This window comes from Cervus elaphus, chromosome 15 (genome assembly GCF_910594005.1).
Source record: "Cervus elaphus chromosome 15, mCerEla1.1, whole genome shotgun sequence".
Taxonomy (NCBI): Eukaryota; Metazoa; Chordata; class Mammalia; order Artiodactyla; family Cervidae; genus Cervus; species Cervus elaphus.
In genome coordinates, this window is record NC_057829.1 from 86,596,464 (window position 1) to 86,620,203 (window position 23,740).

The window sequence follows — 23,740 nt, forward strand, 5'->3', positions numbered from 1 at the left end:
CGTGTGTATCTGAATGTGTGCAGTTGTGTGTACATCTAAGTGCACCTGAATGGACAAGCTCAGCCAGAAATGAATAGGTCACGGGTGCTGGTAACTCAGCGGTCTCAAGGACAACCCCTCTGCAGTGATTTTGCCAAAGGATCTAGGTTCAAACAAGAGAAAAGAAGGACTTCCCTGGTGGTCCGGGGGCTAAGACTCTGCACTCCAGTGCGGGGAGCCCGGGTTCAACCCCTGCTTGGGACCCTACATCCCACGCGCCACAACTAAAGATGCTACATGTGGCATCTAAAACACCCTGCAAGCTGCAACGAAGATCGAAGATTCCGTGTGCTGTACTAAGACCCAGTGCAGCCAAATGGCTTTTTAAAATATTTTTTTAAAAAAGAAGCCAACAGTAAAGTCACTAACCACCCTCGTGAAGGCCGTACTATGCACTGCGACTTCTCAGCTGCCAGTCCCTGGGCAGGTGTGAAGTAGGAAGTGTTCAGCCCAGGGAACGGACTGTAGGGTCTTGGACAGAAACCCTCAGATGGCACAGCCCATTTCCCTACCTGTGCTGGAAATGACGACACCTACGCACCATCACAGGTGGCTGAGCATCAGGGCTCACAGGAGGATACACTGCACTGAGCAGTGCCCAGCACATGGCAGCCCTTAATACATCACTTGGCTGGAGTCTCTGTGGTCAGCAGCCCGCAGGAAGACAAGGACCTGCGGGTGAGAGGGCCAGGCTTCCGGGGAGGGGGCGAGAAGACCTGCTGTTCATCCCTCTCCCCGGCCCGGCCCCCACCCCAGCTACATCTTCAAAGTGCCAGCGTGGCGGCACGGGGGCTGCTTCCGCTAAACAGAGAGATAAAAACAGCAGGGACAGACCCTCTGAGGTTAGAGCGCCCCTCCCTGCACTGGTCCAGCCCGGGGGCTTGACTACTGCGAAGTCTGAGGGGCTTGTCCTGGTCTGGGGCCACCCCCAGCCAGGTTGGGTCCTCGGAGCTCTGGATCCCAAACAGAATGCAACAAGTGCGGCTGTCTGGGGAGCATTTCGGTCAAGAAGCCCCTGATCAGAGGTTGTCTGCAAACAAACTTGGGAATCTGCAGTGAGAGGACAGCCATCAGATCAGCTGGCCAGGTACACTCAACATCAAGCCCTTTACACCCAGTGTCCAAAGGCTTCTGGGAGATGGTGATGGGGCACAATAGGCTGTCTGTGCAGGTAGAACCCAGACCTGGGTTCAAACCCCACCTCTGCTCCTGCCAGAAGCCAAAAGCAGGCAACTCACCTCCATTTATCCACTACAGGGAAAGTGAAAGATGCTCAGTCGTGTCCGCCTCTTTGTGACCCCGTGGACTTACAGTCCATGGAATTCTCCAGGCCAGAACACTGAAGTGAGTAGCCTTTCCGTCCTCCAGGGGATCTTCCCAACCCAGGGGTCAAACCCAGGTCTCCTGCACTGCAGGCGGATTCTTTGCCAGCTGAGTCACAAGGGAAGCCCAAGAATACTGGAGTGGGTAGCCTATCCCTTCTCCAAGGGATTACCCCAGCCCAGGAATCGAACCAAGGTCTCCTGCATTGCAGGCGGATTCTTTACCAACTGAGCTATCAGGGAAGCCCCTAAGATAATAAGAACAAAGATTCCCTGTTCCCCAACGTCACAGGGCCAGCCACATGCATAAGACCTAATGAGGCTGAGAGCCCAGGAGGGACAGGCTTGCTCAGAACACTGGACTCAACCTACCTCCTTTTGCGGGCAAGTGCTGAATCACTTCAAGCCTCCAAATACAAGTGCCCCTTCAACTCTGTGCTCCGTGGCCAAGACAGGCCTGCAACACAAGCCCCAGTGCCCAGGCACACTGGAGGGACGCCTCCCCTGCCCAACCTGGTGCATCTGCCACCAACTGCTGGAGAAACTCTCCTTTTCCAGGAGGCAGCATTTATAGGGTGCAGCTCCTCACACCCAGCAGGAAGAGACAGGACACTTCCTAGCTACCGGTTTGTAAGAAAAAAAAAACCTAACATTTTTGAGTTGCCAAAACCACTGCCTAAGGGAAAATACAAGGGTACCCAGCGACCAGAGAAGGTGGCATCTCCAAGGAGGACAGAAAGGTTCTGAGGGCTGCCCAAGCCCAAGGTCACTTGCTCCAAATGCATCCCTCCAGCCAGTCTGGCCTAGGCTGGGGTGTGGGGTGAGGACACAAGACTATAGCTGTCTGTCCTCTTTATCAGGGGTCCCCAACCTCCAGGCCACAGACCAGTACCTCCTGTCGGATCAGCGGTGGCATTAGATTACGAATAAAAGTGCACAACGTGGGACTTCCCTGGTGGCGCGGTGGGTAAGAATCCCCACCTGCCAATGCAGGGGACTTGGGTTCGAACCCTGGTCCAGGAAGATCCCACATGCTGCGGAGTGACCAAGCTGAGCTCAGCTGTTGAGCCCGCGCGTGGAGAGCCCGCACTCTGCAAAGAGAAGTCACTGCAGTGAGAAGCCCGAGCAGCATAACCAGGAGGAGCCCCTGCTCGCTGCAACTAAAGAAATCCTGAGCAAAGCCATGAAAACCCAACAAGGCTCCAAAAAAAAAAAAAAAAACAGTACCAAATAAATGTAACACGCTTGAATCATGCCAAAACCACTACCACTCCTTCCTGGTCTGTGGAAAAATCATCTTCCATGAAACCTGTCTTTGGTGCCAAAAAGGTTGGGGACCGCTGCCATGGTCTCAGGCCCCAGATTCCACAGGGCCAAGCCCTGGGGAGGACACAGTATGTCTCAGCGAGGTCGCATACGGTGAGAACCTTTTCTTCTGTGGAAGATCGGAAGCTATTAACTGTGTTACTGGCAAGCACAGATGTTGTCTATATCTGAAAACTCCCAAATAGATCAATTAGCATATTATAAAGAATTTACTTTCATTTTCCCTTGACAGGGCATAAAAGCCAAAACACAACTCTCAGTTTGAAACTGACACGTGCGTATAGCAGGAGATGCTCTGTTAAATGGAGACAACAGCAAAAGAAAATGGTATTTATAATGATTAGCCACCTAATTAATTCTAAGAGTAGAATGTCAAAAGCTATAAATCCATTTCTTTGGTAACTGAAGCTCAACATCAAATACATCGCTCTTGCACTTGGAAGGGAAGCCCTCGTCTCTTCCTGACATCTGCACCCGGCAATATGGCTGTTCTATTCGTTTTCCAGGTAACGAGCTTTAAATGCATGTGGAAAAAAGCCATGGAAGGACAGAACTCAGTGGGAATAAAAACACATGCACACACACAGAATTAGAAGCAATACATCCTAGAAAGAAATTAGGTTAACCAGAGTTCTTGGATATGTGTTCACTTCCTGTGAATCAGTTCAAGCCTCTGCCCTCTGATGAAATCTGTGGGCCTTTTGTGTTTCTTCAACTTGTGGTGGGATGTGTATGGAGGAAAATTCTAAGGAAGACAAAGATATTACAACGTTATTATCCTTTGAAACTTTATGCACTTTCCTAAACTTGTATGTTTACAGATTACCCTTTGGGTTAGAAGGTAAGGGCGAAAAAGGCAGAGAGCTACATGAAACCGGAATTGATTTAATAGATGCAGAGTTGTCCTTCTTCCCATACTTCTCTTCCTAGATTGCAAATCAAATCTGCATTTAAATAGAGTATTTTTAATGTAAAAAAAGGAAGCCCTAGGGTACAGAGGTATTACCTTCAGTATCTAAGGGCACAACATTGCATTTTAAATGAGATGTGGCATCTTGAAATTTACCGAATAGATTACACATTCCAAATGGTCTCATTATTACTACTATTTTTACTAAATTCTCCTGTCCTAATAGCTGTGTTTCTTTTATGACCAGGACTGTTAATAAAAGTAATGTGATATTACATCATGCTATCAATTGAATCTTGAGAAAAGATTACACCGATCCAAGGATCTCATAAGCCCCCGGCTCTGATAATTCCAGCCATTATTCAGTGTGAAATTCAAACAGTCTGAATTCATTAACGTTGGTTGTTACAAATCTGCATTTTTAGACTTTGCCATAAAACGCAGGAGTCCAAACCCGGTGACCTGAATCTAACAGCCTTTCATGTGAAGTGGCCGTGCTAACCAGCCTCTCCCGGCTCCTCTCAGGATAAAGCCCCGTGTGCTGGGCCCTCTCCACGGCTGACCGGGTCACCGCTGGGGAGAGACCAGGGCCCAGTCGGCCTCAGCCCTGCTGGTCACACTCAATGTTCGGGCAAACTGCAGAGACCCGAGCCTCTGACAGGAGAGTGGGGGACCGCTCCCAGGACACGCATCATCAGACAGGTATCCAGGCACGCCTGGGCGCAGTTCCCAGCCGCCAGCACCTCGCCTCTGCTATGGCTGCAATCAGCTCCTCCTCATGAAAATAAAAGCTCAAACTCAATGTGCAACACGTGGGGAATGCCTCAGGGAACCCTACATTACAAGGTTGGTGGGAAGGGGGGCTGCATTCCACTTCAACATCCCAGGAGGAAAGCCAGACAGAGCTGCCATGAACAAGGGCGTCTATGGAGTTCACCTCAATGCTCACATCACCCAGAGCACGTGTGTTGCCTTCAAGGGGCGCCCTAGGCTCTGTGCTCCTCCAGCCGTGGGCGGGTCACCGGGGCTCCCCTCCAAGCTGAGGGACCATCTCATTTGCAGATTCTGCTAATGACGACGACAACGGTGATGACAACAGTCATTCTCTATGAAGCCCTCACGATGCACCTCACGATGCATCACCTCCTCGATGATGTTTCACTGAACCCCCATAACTCTGATTTAGTACTGACTCACCCGCATTTCTAGAGAAGGCAATGGCACCCCACTCCAGTACTCTAGCCGGGAAAATCCCATGGACGGAGGAGCCTGGTAGGCTGCAGTCCACAGAGTCGCGCAGAGTCAGACACGACTGAGTGACTTCACTTTCACGCATTGGAGAAGGAAATGGCAACCCACTCCAGTGTTCTTGCCTGGAGAATCCCAGGGATGGCGGAGCCTGGTGGGCTGCCGTCTGTGGGGACGCACAGAGTCGGACACGACTGAAGCGACTTAGCAGCAGCAGCAGCAGCACCTGCATTTGGCAGAGAGATCCCGAGGCACTGAGTAAAGAGGGGTTTAGTCTGCCCAAGGCTGACGCCACTGGCGGTGGTCCAGGGCACCCTGCATCTCCTGGCTTCGCCTTCAGGACCCTGCCCCCCACCATCACCAAGGCCTTGGCCACTGCGATCGATCTTAACCTTCCCCATGGAAACCCAAGGAGGAGGTGCCAGGGCCGTGAGTGAGGATTGCCCCCTGCTCACGCAGTCCCAGACTAAAGAGCTGGGCAGCTTTCCGGCCAAGCCTAAGGCCACAACCCTCTGCCTCGTTTAGACACGCCAGCAGAAGTCTCTCCAGCCTTAAACAGGCCTCTGCGGAGCTGCCAGTGGAGCCCGTGGGGGATCCGAGTACCAGTCAATAAGGACCCTCTTTCGAGAGGAAGTTCAACCCTGCGTGGCGGTTTGGAGGTCCTCTTCTGCTGTAATTAGGAAGTGGCGGTGAGCCTGACTGAATTATGAAAAGTCAGGAGCACTGGATTCTCGAAGTTCGGGTTTTTAACAAACAAGATCCACATGCACAGAATCCCAGCCTCCAGATCTCCAAAGGCGGGCGGGGCAGGCCGCTGCCACAGTGTCCATGAAGGAATCGGATACGCACACCATCTGTCCTTCGGCCCCAAGGGACCTGGGGCGACGTCCGGGTCCTCGTAATCCCAGCTCAGACGCAATCAAGGCGGCTGAATCACAACCCCCTCCTGCCCACGAAGCACAGGCCCAGCACAGCTGGGTCCCCCAGACACGCAGAATTCAAACTCCCTGCCCTACGCATGCCCACCTGCACGCAGGGAGGCACAGACATGCTCTCCTGCTGCGGAAAGTTCAGGAACGCGGATTTATCATTTCAGGGCACACACACACCTCCTCCAAACAGGTAGCGGAGCACATGCTGGTTTGCCTTCTGCCAGCAGAAAACACTCCTGACGCAGTCAACCCTTCCTTTGGGACAGATGCTGGGATGGGCCGACTCCAGCATGGGCTCAGCCACCCCGCACCTCCCTGGTCTCTCCACAGCCTGGGATTCATTTATTCAAAAAGCAGTCCTGGGACGTCCCTGGTGGTCCAGGGGCTAAGACTCCATGCTCTCAATTGCAGGAGGCATGAGTTCAAGCCCTGGTCAGTGAAGCGGATCCTGCATGCCACAAGTAAGACCTGGTGCACCCAAATAAATAGTTTAAAAAAAAAAAAGTAGTCCTGTGGCATCTGTAACGTGTGGACCACGTACAGAAAATCAAAGAGATCATGAGGGCATCATTGGATGTGGCCTCTGCTTCGGAAAGCTTGCAGAAATCACTCTGGAAGGTTCTATGCTAACAGAGCGCCTCTTCCGAATCTGAGTCTCTTACAAAATCTTTGTCTCCTCTCGCCTGATGGCGTCAGAAGAGACTCAAGTTCTGGGTTTCTACGTTAACAATGACTGGGCAACTCTCCAGCACCCAGGAAACACAAGTGACGACCCACATGAGCTGGGGCGGCGATGGGCGTCCAGAAAAGGTTATCAATATTCATCAAGAGACGCAGATGGGGCCAAGGGCAACCTGAGTCAATACCTCGCAGGACGCAGAACCCACCTTCCCATGGAGCTTCTTCCCACATGTCCGTTCCTGAGTTGTGGACACCTGTCCGCAGTATGCAGAGGGGCTGGCACGCAGGTGGTCATGACCTGATGAACCAGGGGCACCCCATAAACCTGCATCGCAAGGCCTGTTCTGAGGCTCCAATACCTGGAATGAAAGCCCCACCCAGCCAACAACAGCCTCACTCTGGACCCCACGAACCCAAGTGCTGCCCTGTACTGCTTCAGCTGAATTTTTCAAGGAGTTGCAGGTTACACCCTGCTCTGGCCAACAAAGGTTTCCTTTGAGTTCAAAAACGTACACGATGAACCGGAAAAGGGGAGGCGACCACAGACCAGGTGTTGAGTTACAAGACACAGGAACCAGATATCTTTGCACCTAGACTCATTTTCTGCAAACTGCCTATACTAAAGGACAGCACAATACTGTCCGACAAATCAAGGCTGCCCTAAGCAGATCTGAGGAAGCTCACGAGGACATCTGATCCATCCGTCAGCCTGCAGAAAGGCTGGAAAGCGGGTCCCGGGTGGGAGCCACCGCGGCCGATCGGTAGACGCATGAAGAGATGGAAATTAAATACCAGGATCTAAGGCTCGGAAATGCTCCTTGCCCATGGTCTGTTTTTTAACCCCGTATATTCACATTTTTCTCTGAACATTCTATCTTTTTGACAAATATAATTAATTTTAACAGCTTCTGTAACTTACCCCACAGGTTGCTGCTGTTGCCTTTAAACAGTAGACTGCTGAGAAATTGATTTGTTTGAGCCCTCTGCTTAAAGAAACCACGTTATAAAATATGTATAAATGTCACTGTTCGGGCTGCTGCTTCAGAGAAGTACAGAAAAATGTTGCATTTTACCCCCTTTCACAAGAGTCCACTCACAGCGGACATTCTCAAGTATTACCCATCTGCTCGCACACACAAACCGACGGATTACAAGGCATTTTCTTTTAAAACCTCCTATTTATTTTTAACTGGTACAGAGTCTAAGGGAATTATCTTAATTGCTACGTGGAAGAATGAATTGCAAATGCCTTTAGTTAACCAGAAAGACTATTTTTAACAGCACGGGGCCAGGTGGGAGTTGCCAAGTTTGCCAAAAATAAAAGAATCAACCGTCAATAAAGCAAATGTGTTCGGCCACGTGTTAAGATAGCAGGGAGAGCAGGGGGAAGCCACTTCCACCTCGGCCAACTGAAGTCCAGCCATTTCCTAAAGCCTTACTTCAGAAAGTATACGGTGTCCTGGATCTTTCCGCGTCATGTGGACTGGTTCTTGGGCTGTGGAGTATTTCCTTGGCGTTTACAGCTGAGAAGCTGAAAGCAGGGCCAGATGTACACTTGAACCTGGGGAGGTGCTGTGTGTTCCTCCACAAAGATCTAGATGGAATGACCACCAAAGGGGCCCAAAACTAAGACTGTATTTTAAAAAGATGTTTAACAATGCATTCTAGAAATAGTTACAGCAGCAGTGGTAACATAAATGCTCGACAAAAATATCTATACAAAGAAATAACCTCTTCCTCTCCGATTGATCACAACACAAAATGCTTGCCTGAGACCCAAACAAGTTTATACGAGAAAGTCCATTTCCCCACCCATTCACATATTGACATGCACCCACTCAACCTGAAACTTACAGTCAACATGAAGTATTTCCATCAGCGGGCCTGGCCTTAACCCTGTCGCAAGTCCTTACCTCCATCCACTTTTCCCTCCCACACACATCTGGCTCCCAGTTCCAGAATGATAAGGATCAGACCCATGACCACTGCTGGCGGTCCCAAAACCTGGGGCTGCTACTCCTGTCTATCAGGGAGGCCAGGGGCAGGAATCCCCGTGTGCGGGCTTGTCCAGATCCCCATCACGGCTGTCCTCATAGGGGTTTTCCCCGCACACAGTCACGCCCCTGGGGACAGCCAGCCAGCCCACGGTCAGCCCCCGCTTCCCAGGGACCAAGTGCCTGGGGCAGGAACAGACTCCAGCATGCACATGAGAACATGAACTTCCCAGAGAGCCACGGACCCCAGGAGCGATCCTGACAGAGTCATCGCTACAGAGGGATCCTGTATGCTGGGAGGGAGCAGGTCACAGGACTCAAGTGTTTCAGCAGGGACCTAGGGAACCCTGAATCGGGGTTACACCATCGGAGTCTGAGCACCAGGTCTACTCGTGGGTGCCACGTGCTGGCGTACCATCTCAGCATCACTTAACAAATTAATACTATTATTACTCACTAATAAAATAAGGATCTCAGCCAAGGCCACAGGGTCTTGGGAAGAGAGGGCCAATACCTAGCCTGTCCCTGCATAACACTGGATAGCGTGCCTGGTGATGACCCAACCCGTGTCCCTCCCAGGACAGAGGGCTGCAAGAAGCAGTCTCTCCCAGCCAGGCCCTACCCCGTTCCCCCCTCTGCCCGGCAGAACAGCCCAGGAGAGTCCCTCCCCGGCCGGGAACCCCAGGAAGTGCAGGAGGCAGACTGCCTATATTCCAGACACACGGATGCCAAAGTTCCATGCCTCCCTGGCTGGGGAAGAGACTTGGATTAGAACCAGCCATCAATCCGGAGGGGTGGGAGGTGGGGAACAGCACCAACAGAGCAGAGAAATTACCTACTAGAACGAGAGGGCCGGGGACTTGACCCCGTGTGAGCAGGACATGGACAGTCTTTGAAAACAGAACAAGGGGACTGGCTGGCTGATCTCCCCGGGGCTGCCCAAGAAGCCTTGCAGGAATCTGGAAATTTTAGGAGGAAAGGACAAGGGCTGAGCCAACACCTTCCAGAGAAGGCCCCTCAGGAGCTTGGATCCGCGGCTCAGGAAGAAACACAGACAAGAAGCAGGAACCCAGAGCTCCAGCGGGGCCCTCCCCTCTCTCCACGGAGAGCGGGCTGCAGTTCCATCGGCATCATCCCCGCTGCCCGATCGCAGCCTCCTGGCTGTTTCTCATCTTAGAGTCCCCGGAGATGAAAGGCCCAGCGAATCTTGCTCTGGTTTGTGGTTTCCGATGTTGGCAGCCGTGCCTCTAGCCTAGAAGTTGGAGGAGGATCACACGCCCCTTGTGCAGACCCAGAGCTCAAGGGGGACCCTGGAGGCCATGACCGAAGACCAGCGTGACCAGAGCCGGGTCCCTCCAGTGCCCCAGGGAAGCAGCAGTCAGGGTGGCTGTAGGGCGGAGGCATTTGCTTCTGGGGTAAGGCAGTCCTTTCCCCTTCTGTCGGGGGAGAGGGAAGCTGTGTTGGCAGAAACGGGGCAGAGACCCTAACGACTGGGGACGACGTCACTGAAGCCGCACTTGGGTCAGAGCTGCCTGGTCCCCAGGGCAGAGCTCGCGAGGCCCTCCCCTCTGAGTCACCAGCGCCTGGAGAACCTCAGATCACCTTTCCCTGGGGCTTTGTGAGGCCGGTCAAGCTTCTCCTACCGCATTATCCCAATCTGTCAAAATAAAGCAGCGCACGCGCCTCTCTGGGTGCAGGCAGCCGGATACCCCGCCGTGTCTGCCAAACCACAGCCACCACTACCCCACCATCACTTTACAGAATAAAAGCTGAGGGCTGTGATTTGTGTTTCCACTTGGTTGTAGACATTTGACAACAAGCACTTATTTCTTTCCCCGACACTTTTGTTGAAATTACAAGGTTACCTGGCACCACTACAAATATTAACGCTTAATGACAAAATGGCACAAGAAGAAACAACGGACCCATCCGAACCACGGGAGAACTAACGCTGGTTCCAGAAATCAGCAAACTGAGGGCATGTGGGGTTTTCACCGAAACAAGCAACAACTGCAGGCTGGATAGTAAAAGCAGGACAAAGTACAACACATCTCAATGTAGTGGGGAGTTGTTCATTACGGATGACAGAGGAGCCTCTTTGGGGAGAAAGTGGAAATGTCTGGTTTGAAGTTAGGAAAAGAAAAATCCACAAGAGCCAGAGTAGCAAGTCTAGAAATATTAAGAGAAATATTAATGCTCTTACATGAGAACACGCACAAATGTACCAAGAAGACAAGAAAGACCTACAAAGGGTTCTAGCACCACACAGATTGGCCATTCCAAGACGGGCTTTCTATGAACTGTGTTCTTCATCTATTTCCTTCTCCCCTTCCCACATAAAAAAAGACATGTCTAGAAGGAGATCTCAACAGGTAAGCTCTCAGGTTGAAATCGACATGGGGTCCCTTTCTCGGCTGCAATTCAAGATGCTGCCCCAAATGGGCTACAGGTGGGACTGAGTACATAACCGCCCGAAAAGTGGGGTACAGTGTACTGGGCGCAGGAATGAGCCGGAGAGAAAAGAGCCCAGAGCTAACACATGCTTCTGGGACAGGGACGAACCCCACCCTGCGGAGTGGTCGGGGGCAAAGGTTAATCCGCTGGCAGGGTGCCCAGTGCTGGGGAGGAGCCAGGCCGACAGGGCCACAGTTGCCATGGGTGAGGTCGTGGACACCATGGGGCATCCTCTAGGCATGGTGGCCATGCGCCAATTAGGGCCAACTCCAGGGTCACCCTGAGCTTCTTGAGCTTTTCCAGAGTGCTGCCAAAAACCTGTTCCCCCAAATTATGCTAAAAACATGTAAGTCGAGAACCATCATATGAGGAGGACTGTCTGAGCATGCTAGGTGCCCAGGAAAAGTTTGTTATCAGGAAGTGTGTTGCCATCTCATTCTAACATTGGATGCATTTATCCCATGTTAATATTCCTCAATGGTTGGATGGCATCACCGACTCAATGGACATGGGTTTGGGTGGACTCCGGGAGTTGGTGATGGAGAGGGAGGCATGGTGTGCTGCGGTTCATGGGGTCACAGAGTCGGACACGACTGAGCGATTGAACTGAACTGAGTGTTCCTCTCTCCGACATAGAGATCATGGATCAACAGGATCCCACAGCGGTACAATTATTAGGTTGAGTCAAATTAAAACGCTGTTACTGTGCTCGCTTCGGCAGCACATATACTAAAATTGGAACGATACAGAGAAGATTAGCATGGCCCCTGCGCAAGGATGACACGCAAATTCGTGAAGCGTTCCATATTTTTAAAAAAAAAACAAAAACAAACAAAAAAAAAATAAATAAAACGCTGTTACTTAACCATTTTTTTGATGTTTGGGTTGGGTGCTGCCCATGCTTGGATGTGGAACTGGACGTGCGTGGGAGCCTGAAGGATTTCCATTGCTGTGAGCCGCTGAACACATCTTCAGCCCCAGAGCCCTGTCTTGGAACTTTCCCAGGTCCACAAAGAATGTGTGCAATGACGTCCCTGCCCGAGAACCCGGGGCAGATTACAGCACATGGGGTCTTTAAAACAAAGGCTTCTTTGAGAAGAATGAGTGGTGGCCAGAAAAGAAAGAAATATTGGCTTTAAAAGGCAAAATTGAGCGTATATGGTTGAGAGAGGCCTCCATGACTAAAACAGACACACTCGTGGTCCCACTGTCCCAAAGGAGGCTCACCAATTATTTCTAGCTTCTCATCCCCTCAATACAAAGACTCAGACTTGTTCAAAGATTAAGGAGCCCTCTCTGCTAAGTCACCCTCTGTCACTCTGCTATGACCTTCAGCCGGGCAGCCTCCTCAGACGACTCTTGGCAAAGGTTTCTGGATGTCTATTGGGTTGGTCAAAAAGTGCGTTCGGATATTTCCATAAGATGTTATGGAAGAATATCCGAACAAACGTTCCGACCAACCCAATACAAGGCGGGGGCTCACGGGGACCACTGCAGTAGAACTACTCATTTCACAAATAAAGGCCTTTAAGAGGGACCTGCTGGGGAGCAGGTTCTGCAGGCCCAGGGCCCACAAGTGACTCTCCTCCACGGGAAATGGGGGGAAACTATACAGGGAGACCCTCCCTGGGCCACACCTCCGTGGCTGGCTTGAGACTGAGGGTCAGTTCCTCACGCCCAGGCAGGACCACCCATCAAAGCCAGGCCGCCTAAGGCTAACATTTTAAAGGCAGCATGTATTTCTGTGTTATTACTAATATTTACTCCAGAGCCGCATGCAGGGACCTGCTTAGGAGTCCCAGGCAGGGATGCTGCTGCACAAATTCTTTGTGAGCCTCTGACTCACAGCTGAGAGACGGTCTGTCCTACTCAATACTGCAGGGAGTAAGCCCAGGGCCTCCACAGAAAGAACACCAAGAAAGTTTGCTCACCTTCTTTTTTCTTCTGGCTTTAAAATGACACTGTCAGCTCAAGGAACAATCCCCCCCCACCCCCAAGCAGGATGAAAATCAATCATTTCTGAGAAGTTGGCACTTTGAGACTCTGTAAAGGTTTTGTGGTAAATGGCTAAAGGCACGTTGAAATTAACTCAGGATGCCCTCACCCCACTCCAAGTCCTTGCTCTGGTGGTGGGAAGGGGACTGAAGTCTGTCCATCAATATTTTCTCAACCACACGCCACATGAGGGCTCACAACTGAAGGCTCTCCTCACAACACACCCACATCCCTAATCCATTCCATCAGAAAGAAATCATTCTATGTTCAGGACATCCTACAGGGGACTCCCCTGGTGGTCCAACGGTTAAGACTACTGCACACGTCCACGGCAGGGGGCATGGGTTTAATCCCTGGCCAGGTAACGGTAAAGCATCCACTTGCAACGTAGGAGACACGGGTTCAATCCCTGGGTCTGGAAGGGAATGGCTACCCACTCCAGTATTCTTGCCTGGAGAATTCCGTGGACAGAAGAGCCTGGTGGGCTACAGTCCATGGGGGCTCAAAGAGTCAGACACGACTGAGTGACTAACACTTCCTGTTTCAGGTAACTAAGATCCTGCAGGTCTGTGAGGTTGTGGCAAAAAATTAAGAAAGGACATCCTAGAGGTTTGTAACTCTCAGACTCTTGGCTCATTAAAGATGCACCAGCATCAGCAAGCTGCTTTCTTCCTAAAGACGTCCATCTACCATTTTGCTCGAGCCACTCGGCATGGCATGGGACTATTTCCCTAATTCATTTTTATTCTTTGTAATTAATATGTCGAGAAGCCCTAACACGGCTCCATCCTGACTCGAGTTTCCTAGTGTAATTTCCGTTGACTTATCTCTATAGCAGCAGCGACAGCAGCAACATCACTTTACACTGAACTGTATTTTGCTTCAGAGTTAATTACATGTATTTTGCTTTTGATAAATGAAAATACCAGATGCAATTAATTGAAAGACAATCAATATGATCCCGCTATTAAACGTCCCAATGAAATATCCAGAGGCTGCTGGAGATCCATAGTCATCAACAAATTGAAAACACATTCCAAAGGGGATTTTTGAAAAACCTGAACTTTTACCTGGAGCCATTTTATAATAACTCACCAACATAAATTTGTCCACAAACTCTATAGTTCACACGATGGGCTGTCCGTCTTTTTTAAGAGAATCCAGCTTCATTGGTTCAAAACCATTTAAGGCGATGAAACCCTGAAAGCAAAATGAAATGGGTCAGTAGAGCTGAGGCAGTGATTTCTCTCTTTGTTGTTTACATCTAGCCATCCTTTAATTGCATTTTTCCAATGCCTTCGATTCTAAGCTACCAGAGGTTATTAAATGGTTTCATTAAAAATACTATTTGTCTTGCTTTAGTCACACACCAGATCAAATTAAACAGTAGAGCACCAGAACAAATGATCTCTTTCCATCTATTTTGACACGAAGCCAAGTGTGCAAAACCAGAAGGTGATATTGTGTCATCGCCGTGAAAATGTCATTTAACTTCTTTACATCTCCAAGTAGCAAGCAGAGGGACAAAACAATCAATACCTTCAAGCAAACCATCTTACCAGTAGTTTGAGAAATATGGAATTATAAAGTGCAAACCAGAATCCCATGGTTTATAAGTGCCATTAGCATAAATGCTGACAACTGTTAATCCACTGTAACTGATTAACGGTTGCAGTTGTCATTAATAGAAGGCATTTTAACTTACTACTGAAATTGATTACTCAGTTAAGAATTCAATCCTAATGTTCAATAAAACTGCACTTTCTTGGCAAATGCAATATGAAACGAGGTGATGCATTAAACAGCACTCACATTTATTTTACTACACGTGGAACGAAGAGGAAATATATGGGACCTTCCACATTATCTGAACCACTTCCTGCGCACTCAGAGCAGAAAGAGGGGGTGGTCGCAGAAGTTACAACTCCCAGGGCTGATAGGAAAGGCAAACACCTGGGCGGCAGGCGTGTCTTTTCTGCGCCTTTCCCAGGAAGGGCAGAAAACAACGGCAACATTGGAGGTGCCAGGCAGCAGGGTGTTCATGTTTTCAGGCAGTCAGTCCTTCTCAATTCCCGTGAGAGAGAACTGTTGCAGCTGACCTGACCATTTCCAGGCTCACCTTACAATCAAGCAGGATTCAAACGGCTGATTGATGTTTTTTTAAAAATGTATGAAATTACTGTAACCTGCTTCCCAGCTGCACTCTACTTTTCAAACCATTCAAAAGAAACCACACTCCTGAGACTTCCCTGGTGGTCATACGGCTAAGACGCCACGTTCCCAATACAGGGGGCCCAGGTTCAATCCCTGATCGGGGAATTAGTTCCCAGTGCTACAAATAACAATTCCACATGCTGCAACTAAGGCCCAACACAGCCAAATAAATAAAGACTCTTTTAATTAAAAGAAAAAGAAAGAAAGAACGCCATATTCCTGTCTCTTTCTAATGTAAGGAAGGGTTCAAACCCTGACACCAGCCAGCTTTTGCTTAACTCAGTCCATTAGTACTGAGTCAAGAACAGGAACATGGTGGTCTCTATGGTCAGGGTTAGCATATACCCAAACTCAAGAAGTAATTCACTCCCACTGTGCCCCACACTACCTTACACCCAAACTTTCCAATTCAAGGGAGTGGGTGGGGAGAGCAGAGACATCCAATCTCTGAAGTGCTAGGAAGGGACAGTCACAGGTCACAAGCCTCTAACGACAGTTTCCTGTTGACTAAGTATCTATTACAGCCAAGGAAACATCCTTTGGAGGCAGCGAGAACCTGCCTAACAAACTCTCATCCACCCTTCAAATCCCATCGCCTGCACATCGTCTGTAACACCTTCATGTCTGCCTGCCATGCTGCAACATACTCTGCACATCCTCAGGTCTCTAAAATATTTTAATGTCTTGATTACATATCATTCATCTCCAAATCCCTCCAGGTCTGGAACACAGTGGGAAATTAAACATGGAAAACAGTGGGAAATCAAACATCTAACTGAAAAAAAAAATTACTTATATAAAATACTTTATCATATATAGAATATATTTACACACACACACATGTTTAAAAGGCTTCCCAGGTGGCTCAGTGGTAAAGAATCTGCCTGCCAATGCAGGAGATGCCGATCTTCCAATCCCCGGGTCAGGAAGACCTCTGGAGAAGGAAATCGGAACCCACTCCAGTACTCTTGCCTGGGAAATCCCATGGACAGAGAAGTCTGACAGGCTACAGTTCATGGAGCTACAAAAGAGTCGGACGTGACTGAGCCACTAAACAAGAACATACAAGTGTGTGTGTACACACATGCATGTCAGCAACATTCTTTTCAACTAAGGCCTGACGACAAAGGTGACATGTTAAATCTACCTGATCTTAGTGGTGGGTACAGACTCTCTCCTTGATACTTCACAGTAAAATTAATTAAATAGGGAACAGACAACCTCACCTGTGTAGAAGGCCTCACAGAGGAGGTGACCTTCCATGGAATTTCAAGCCAAAAATTTGGAAGAGCCTGCAGTCTACCCAAGTGAACAGTGACAGCTCCTTTAGCGGATTAAGAACATTAAAAAGCTTGGAAGACTGTCAGAATCTTTAAAGCGAGTGCCCATTGTTACTTGAAGGTGGAAAAGAAGTACTTAAAAAGGCTGGAGCCACAGAAAGGCTAAAAATTCAAGAACACTTTGTTTCCGTAGATACTCGATGACAGTACAACGGGGAGCCGTGCCCTGTGGATTCGCCAGGGGAAATTTTCCTGGCAGGATTCCTCTAAGAACTTCCAGGAGTATACAACAAGACACAGAAATGACTGGGCTGATTAAAATCACCACCACTCCTAAACCAGCAACCCCAGGAACCTGAGCGGGCTGTTCCACCAAGTACATGACTCGGCCTCGGCCAGTAAATGCCAGGAAGCTCCAAGTTGACTCGCCTTCATCTGGCCAAGGGAAAGGGCATCTATTTTTGTACGATAACCTGGGTGAATCTACTAAACATCACTTGGCAAATGTGTTCTGTGCACAGTCGATAATGATGAAGGTGTGAGCGTGTGTGTGCACACACGCGCATACGGGAGGTGAGGGATCACACACACACACACACACACACACACACACACACACCCGAGAAGGGGCAGCCCCCAGGGCCAGAGGGGAGGGAACACACACACACACACACACACGAGAAGGGGCAGCCCCCAGGGCCAGAGGGGAGGGAACACACACACACACACACACACGAGAAGGGGCAGCCCCCAGGGCCAGAGGGGAACACACACACACACACACGAGAAGGGGCAGCCCCCAGGGCCAGAGGGGAGGGAACACACACACACACACACACCCACACACACACACACACGAGAAGGGGCAGCCCCCAGGGCCAGAGGGGAGGGAACACACACACACACACACACACACACACACACACACCCACACCCGAGAAGGGGCAGCCCCCAGGGCCAGAGGGGAGGGAACACACACACACACACACACACGAGAAGGGGCAGCCCCCAGGGCCAGAGGGGAGGGAACACACACACACACACACACACGAGAAGGGGCAGCCCCCAGGGCCAGAGGGGAACACACACACACACACACGAGAAGGGGCAGCCCCCAGGGCCAGAGGGGAGGGAACACACACACACACACACACCCACACACACACACACACGAGAAGGGGCAGCCCCCAGGGCCAGAGGGGAGGGAACACACACACACACACACACACACACACACACACACCCACACCCGAGAAGGGGCAGCCCCCAGGGCCAGAGGGGAGGGAACACACACACACACACACACACACACACACACACACACACACACACGAGAAGGGGCAGCCCCCAGGGCCAGAGGGGAGGGAACACACACACACACACACACACACACACACACACACCCACACCCGAGAAGGGGCAGCCCCCAGGGCCAGAGGGGAGGGAACACACACACACACACACACACACACACACACGAGAAGGGGCAGCCCCCAGGGCCAGAGGGGAGGGAACACACACACACACACACACACACACACACACGAGAAGGGGCAGCCCCCAGGGCCAGAGGGGAGGGAACACACACACACACACACACACACACCCACACCCGAGAAGGGGCAGCCCCCAGGGCCAGAGGGGAGGGAACACACACACACACACACACACACACACACACACGAGAAGGGGCAGCCCCCAGGGCCAGAGGGGAGGGAACACACACACACACACACACACACACCCACACCCGAGAAGGGGCAGCCCCCAGGGCCAGAGGGGAGGGAACACACACACACACACACACACACACGAGAAGGGGCAGCCCCCAGGGCCAGAGGGGAGGGAACACACACACACACACACACACGAGAAGGGGCAGCCCCCAGGGCCAGAGGGGAGGGAACACACACACACACACACACACACACACACACACACACACACACACACACACACACACACACGAGAAGGGGCAGCCCCCAGGGCCAGAGGGGAGGGAACACACACACACACACACACACACACACACACACACACACACACACACGAGAAGGGGCAGCCCCCAGGGCCAGAGGGGAGGGATCACACACACACACACACACACACACACACACACACACACACACACGAAGGGGCAGCCCCCAGGGCCTGCCGGAGTCTGAGCCAAGGCTGGGATTTTCATGCAGGAAACTTACAAATTGAGACGCATTGCCTAGCAGGGTCCCCACCACCTGGACTTTTAGTTTCTTCTTACACTGAATTGAGCATATGAAAATTACCTTTTAGGTCTACAGTGTGTGTGCGTGTGTGTTAAAACTGAATGAGATGCACTCTAAAAAGGTCTGCAAGGGGGCCTGAGAGGCTCTGCCCTGGCTCGTTCCAGGAGGACCAGCCTGCTCCCACCTGAACTTCGCGCTCTCAGGAGCATCTGCTGAGCTCTGCTCTGTGGCCTGCAGGAAGGCCCTGCCCCGTCCACACTCCACAGAGAAGACGGGCTCGCGGGTAGCCCAGCGTGGGCTCCCTGGGACCACCACCCCCCAACACTACCCGTGGCAGGTATCACAAAGTGCCCACTTACCGGCACTGACTCTGGATGAAGTATTTCTAATGCCTCTAAAGCTTTGATGCGTCAGCTCTGCTACCAGCCGGGGCCTGCCTGGACCCCACCTGGATTCTCTGCTCTGTCAGACTCACATTTGGGTCACTGAGGCTTTGAAATGCCCGTCCTCTGTCCTGCCATGGGCGGCGGGGGCAGGCTTCCAAGGAAAGCACCTCTGTTCCTCTCCCTCTGGCTGGGAGGAACAGGGTGGCCAGTGAGCAAAAGCAAGGCCTGGACATCTGTGAGCAGAAGAGGTCCTCAAGGGGTAACTGTGGACAGATGCAGGAAACCCTGGTGCAGAGAGAACACTGGTCTTGTCTGGAACCTGCCCTCCTTCACGCTGTGCTTATCTCAGATCCAGGGGGCCCCCTTCACATTTAGTATTTCCGGACTTCCCTGCTGGTCCAGTGGTTAAGAATCCGCCCACCAATGCGGGGGACAGAGGTTCGATTCCTGGTCCACATGCTGCGGAACAAGTAGGACCCCTGCGCTGCAACCAGTGGGTGCGATGAGAAGTCACTGCAATGAGAAGCCCCCGCACCGCGACCAGAGTAGCCCCTGCTCGCTGCCAACTAGAGAGAGGCTGTGGGCGGCCACAAAGACCCAGTGTCCCCAAAAATGAATTTAAAAAATTTAGTACTGCAACAGAAAACCAGAAAGTAGTCCAGACTCTTCCCTCAGGCAATCACGAATTTACTGCAGTTAGAGGGGTGAGTGGTAAGGAACGGAGCGGGGAGCGTGGTGTTAACAGGACACCACGGAGAATCCCAGGATCCGCGGGTCAAGGTGACCAATGCCCTGGGACTCTGTTCCATCTGAGATGGAGGTGACAGCGTCTGCTTCACGGCTGATCAGGTCCTTTAGAAGCGGTCATGCCTGGGGGGATCGGCACAGGGCCAGGGTCCAGCGAGTGCTCAGTAAATGCTAGTGGTCATCGGGTGCTGGCACGCGACTCTGACGTGAGCGTGTCATCACCAGCCTCCGCGAAGGACCAAACCAGTCTCTGCTCGCATCATGAGATCAATGGTTCCCGTTTGGCCTAAGAGTCCAGTACCCTCGCCAGGTCACGAAGGGACCCACACGCTCCCCATGCAGGGTGGGTCTCCGCCCTCCCCATGGGGAGAGTCCTGAGGCGAGGCTGTGCTCAGGAAAGGAACAAGAGACTGGGTGGAGAACCGTCCAGAATCCCGGGCTTCGTGCTCGTCAACATTCTCTTGGCTAAGGGGGTGCCTACTGTTATCACATTGACAACTGAACATCCTGAGTGAAGTCAGAGACAGAGAACTATCGCATGACAACCCTTAGATGTGGAATCTAAAAAGAAACGACACACGTGAACTTATCTACACAACAGAATCAGACTCACAGACGTAAGAGGATGGACCCAGGGTTGCCAGGAGGGAAGGATGAGGGGAAGGGGCAGTTAGGGGAGTTCGGGATGGACAGGTACACACGGCTGTATTTAAAATGGATAACCAACAAAGACCTGCACAGCACAGGGAACTCCGCTCAATGTTACGTGGCAGGCAGGATGGGAGGGGAGTTTGGGGGAGAATGGATACATGTGTAGGTGCGGCCGAGTCCCTTTGCTGTCCACCTCAAACTATCACAGCCATCGTTAACTGGCTATACCAAAACAAAAGAAAAAGTTTTTTAAAATAAGTATGACTGAAGTGATGCACAGTTACTCTCGGAAATGCTGGTCAGCTGCCCACAGCTGCAGGGCCCCACCCCGGGGCATCCAGCGGCCCACCTGCGCCCCAGGCAGAAGGAACCCACTCACTTGCCCATGGGCTGCAGTAAGAGGATCTTACAGACAGGGAACCGGAGCCCCAGCTCTAGACAAAAGCCGGTCCTGGGGAGCCGTGGTGACCTGGATGTCACCCCAGGCCAGCCCTGTGTCGGACTGTTCACTGTTCCCACTGCACACACCAGCCACACAGCACGTGTCAATCTGTGCAAAAGGGGAGTGACCCTCCGGGATGGGGTCACAGTAAGGATGTGAGGGCATGGGAAGTGGGTGCCAGGGGCTTTCCCGTGTATCCACAGCAGGGCCTCGGAACTGTCTCAAGTTCAAGGGTGGTGGGCGGGGAAAAGCCTCAAGCAGACATGGAACCCAGAAGTCCACAGAGAAACCAAATGTCTGCCCTGCAGAACTGACCTGCCCCTATCAGCAAAATGAAGTCCTCTGGCCAGAGAGGCACACCCAGACAGAGGTGTCAATCTGAGGCCACGGGCTCCTGGAGCACAGCTCATGGGACCCCTGAACAGCCTGGACCCCTCCCCCAACCCCCACCAGCTCCTGGTTCACACCTGACCACCCTCAGCAGCTCTCCCCCACATCCAGGGACCTACGATCATCCACAACAGAAAGAGATGATCTCGGACTTTGGGCCAGGGGGCCAGAGCTGCATCCGTGGGGGGCTGCTGGGAGCACAGATGGGCATCTCTGAGCAGCAGGGGGTGAGGTGGGTTGACTGGGAGGAGCCAGGAGCTGCTGGGATGTAGCCCCCCCCCCACCTCTGCCCCTGGGCTCAGAACTTGGGGGCCACTCAAGTGTGATCTGACCCCAACCAGGACCTCAGGCTGACCCAAGTCGCCGAGGGTGGGGCCGAGCCTCTCAATAGTAACACAGCCCCCAGAAAGACCTGGCCCACCAGGCATAAAACAGTGTGGAATTCTGCACTGGTTGCCACCAGGGAAGGACTACGTCCTCCAAAGATGGAAAAGCTGGGCAAGATGGGAGTTAACACGGTGACCCGAGATGCCTTCCCCTTCTACAGCCATGTCGTTCCTTCCCAGGATTCAATTCCATGTACGATTGCCTAATAATGAATAAACCGTATTAATTAGCTTGGAAACAATTACCCTTTATTGAGGGGGGATGGGGACCCTGAAAGTTAATTTTCCATGTCCCGATACAATTACGCTAGTATCAAGACACCTAAGGTCAAATCAACACTTCATGATTACCTCTAAGTCCAAGAGTTTCAACTTCAAGAAGAAACATGCCCTCCAGGCACAAACTTTACACCCAGTCTTTGTAGAGGGAATGTTTATGGAAATTTTGTAATATTAAATATCTTCAGCTGGATTTAAGCTTTAAGAACATGAAGAGGCCCAACAGCCAAGATTTCAGAACTCTGTCTTCAAATATAAGGACAGCAGTGGAAAACTGTAAGGGAAGTCTTGGAACCCAGCCACTTTCTTAAGGAAAACAAAATAGGATATTTTCTCAGCGTTGTCTCAGATGTAGTCAATTAATGTGTCCATTCCTCGGCTGTCTTTGAGCTTTTTGCTTTCGCACCCACCCTACAGAGCCAGCAGCTTTGAGCCGGGCTAGGTGACCGGGAGGAGCCTAGCCTCATAGCATTAGCTGGGCTTCAACGCCTCCGCTGTCAGTGACTCCAGAGATGGAGGAATAAACAAGGGCGTCAGGATGCCAGATTGGGGGATGGGGGTGGGGTTGCATACAGCTGGAAAAATGAACATGGGAAGCAAATCGACGGGTGCTCAGGCCGGATGTGAGCCAAGTTTTGAAAGAAAGAAAAAAAAAAAAAAGTGGAGCCGTGAGCAGCAACCCACTCACACGACGACGTCATCCTGTGAATTCAAGCAGTGTTCCCACACCCTAAACTGCCCAGCTAGCTGTGGAAGTGCTGGTCTGAGCAGTCTGACCCCCAGCTCCCAGAAGCCTGGCTGAGACCCCAAGCGTCTGTCCCAGTGTCAGACAAGCCATAAAGCCGCCTTGTTAACTGTGAAATGCCCGGGGTAGAGACTCCTTTCTGGGGGAGGACCCCCTTACAGTCAGCCTGGCTCGATGCATTAGGCAACAGGGGGCTAAGTCCACAGGGCAGAGCAGAGATACTGTAGGTGGTCTCCTGTGGATCCAGACAGCAAGTGAACCAGAAAGCTATAGGCCCAGGCACTTCCACCTCTAGGAGAGGTTCCAGAACCTGCCAGGACCGGGAGAGAGATGGGCTGGCCCACGAAGAGAACACAGCAAGTAGCAACCACTAACCAGCAGAGCATCTTGAAAGAAGGCCCTGGCCTCGGCTTCCTCCCTGTTAAGACTGCAGGGTGCAGAAGAGGTGTGCTGAGCTCCTGTCCATCAGACACCCCGCTGACCCCCCACTGACCAGGCCCACAGGGTCAGACAGTAAGCACGTCTCCTGATGCTCAACACACAGACATAAAACCCACTGAGCCGAGGATCTTTAACGTGAAATCCACGGATGACAGAGTAGGACGTTTTAAGAGTTGGTGAGACCAACACCCCCCCACTCCCACCACTTCAGTGGGAGTATGAACGGGCACCTTTTCTGAAAAGTTAGATTTCATCCCCCAGCTCATTCTAGCCCTAGGCAGTAAGTAGAGGAGGAGCCAAGATTTAGATAAAAATAAATCATCTCAGGGATTTCCCTGGCAGTCCAGTGGTTTAGACTCTGCACTTCCAATGCAAATGGCGTGGGTTTGATCTCTGGTCAGAGAACCAAGATTCCACATACCACGCTAAAAATATAAACCATCTAAGATGATCCCTAAAACAGAAAAGAGTTGGATAACTACTTCTGCTACATTATAGACGTGACAAACAGCCATCATGGTATACCTACATATATTATGATAGCTGTAATCTCAACAGATTATTTATTCAGTTTTAAAAATTCAAAAATACTTCATAACGTAGGAAAAACACTTGTAGGTCAAATGGAAAAACAAATAAAAAACAGACTCCAAATC

At 51.2% G+C, this 23,740-nt stretch overlaps 1 protein-coding gene and 1 non-coding gene across 5 annotated transcripts in view; one reads left to right on the forward strand and one right to left on the reverse strand.

Moving 5' to 3' along the window:
- Positions 1-23,740, reverse strand: part of CTBP2 (C-terminal binding protein 2) — a 170,818-nt gene that overhangs the window by 103,960 nt on the left and 43,118 nt on the right. For all 4 annotated transcript variants that reach the window (XM_043926095.1, XM_043926093.1, XM_043926094.1 and 1 more), the window contains exon 2: positions 13,997-14,101. The gene's annotated coding sequence lies outside the window, so the exon portion shown is untranslated. The remainder of the gene's footprint in view (positions 1-13,996; positions 14,102-23,740) is intronic.
- LOC122709672 lies at positions 11,612-11,718 on the forward strand. The gene has a single exon (XR_006345647.1). It is a non-coding gene; the product is annotated as a U6 spliceosomal RNA (small nuclear RNA).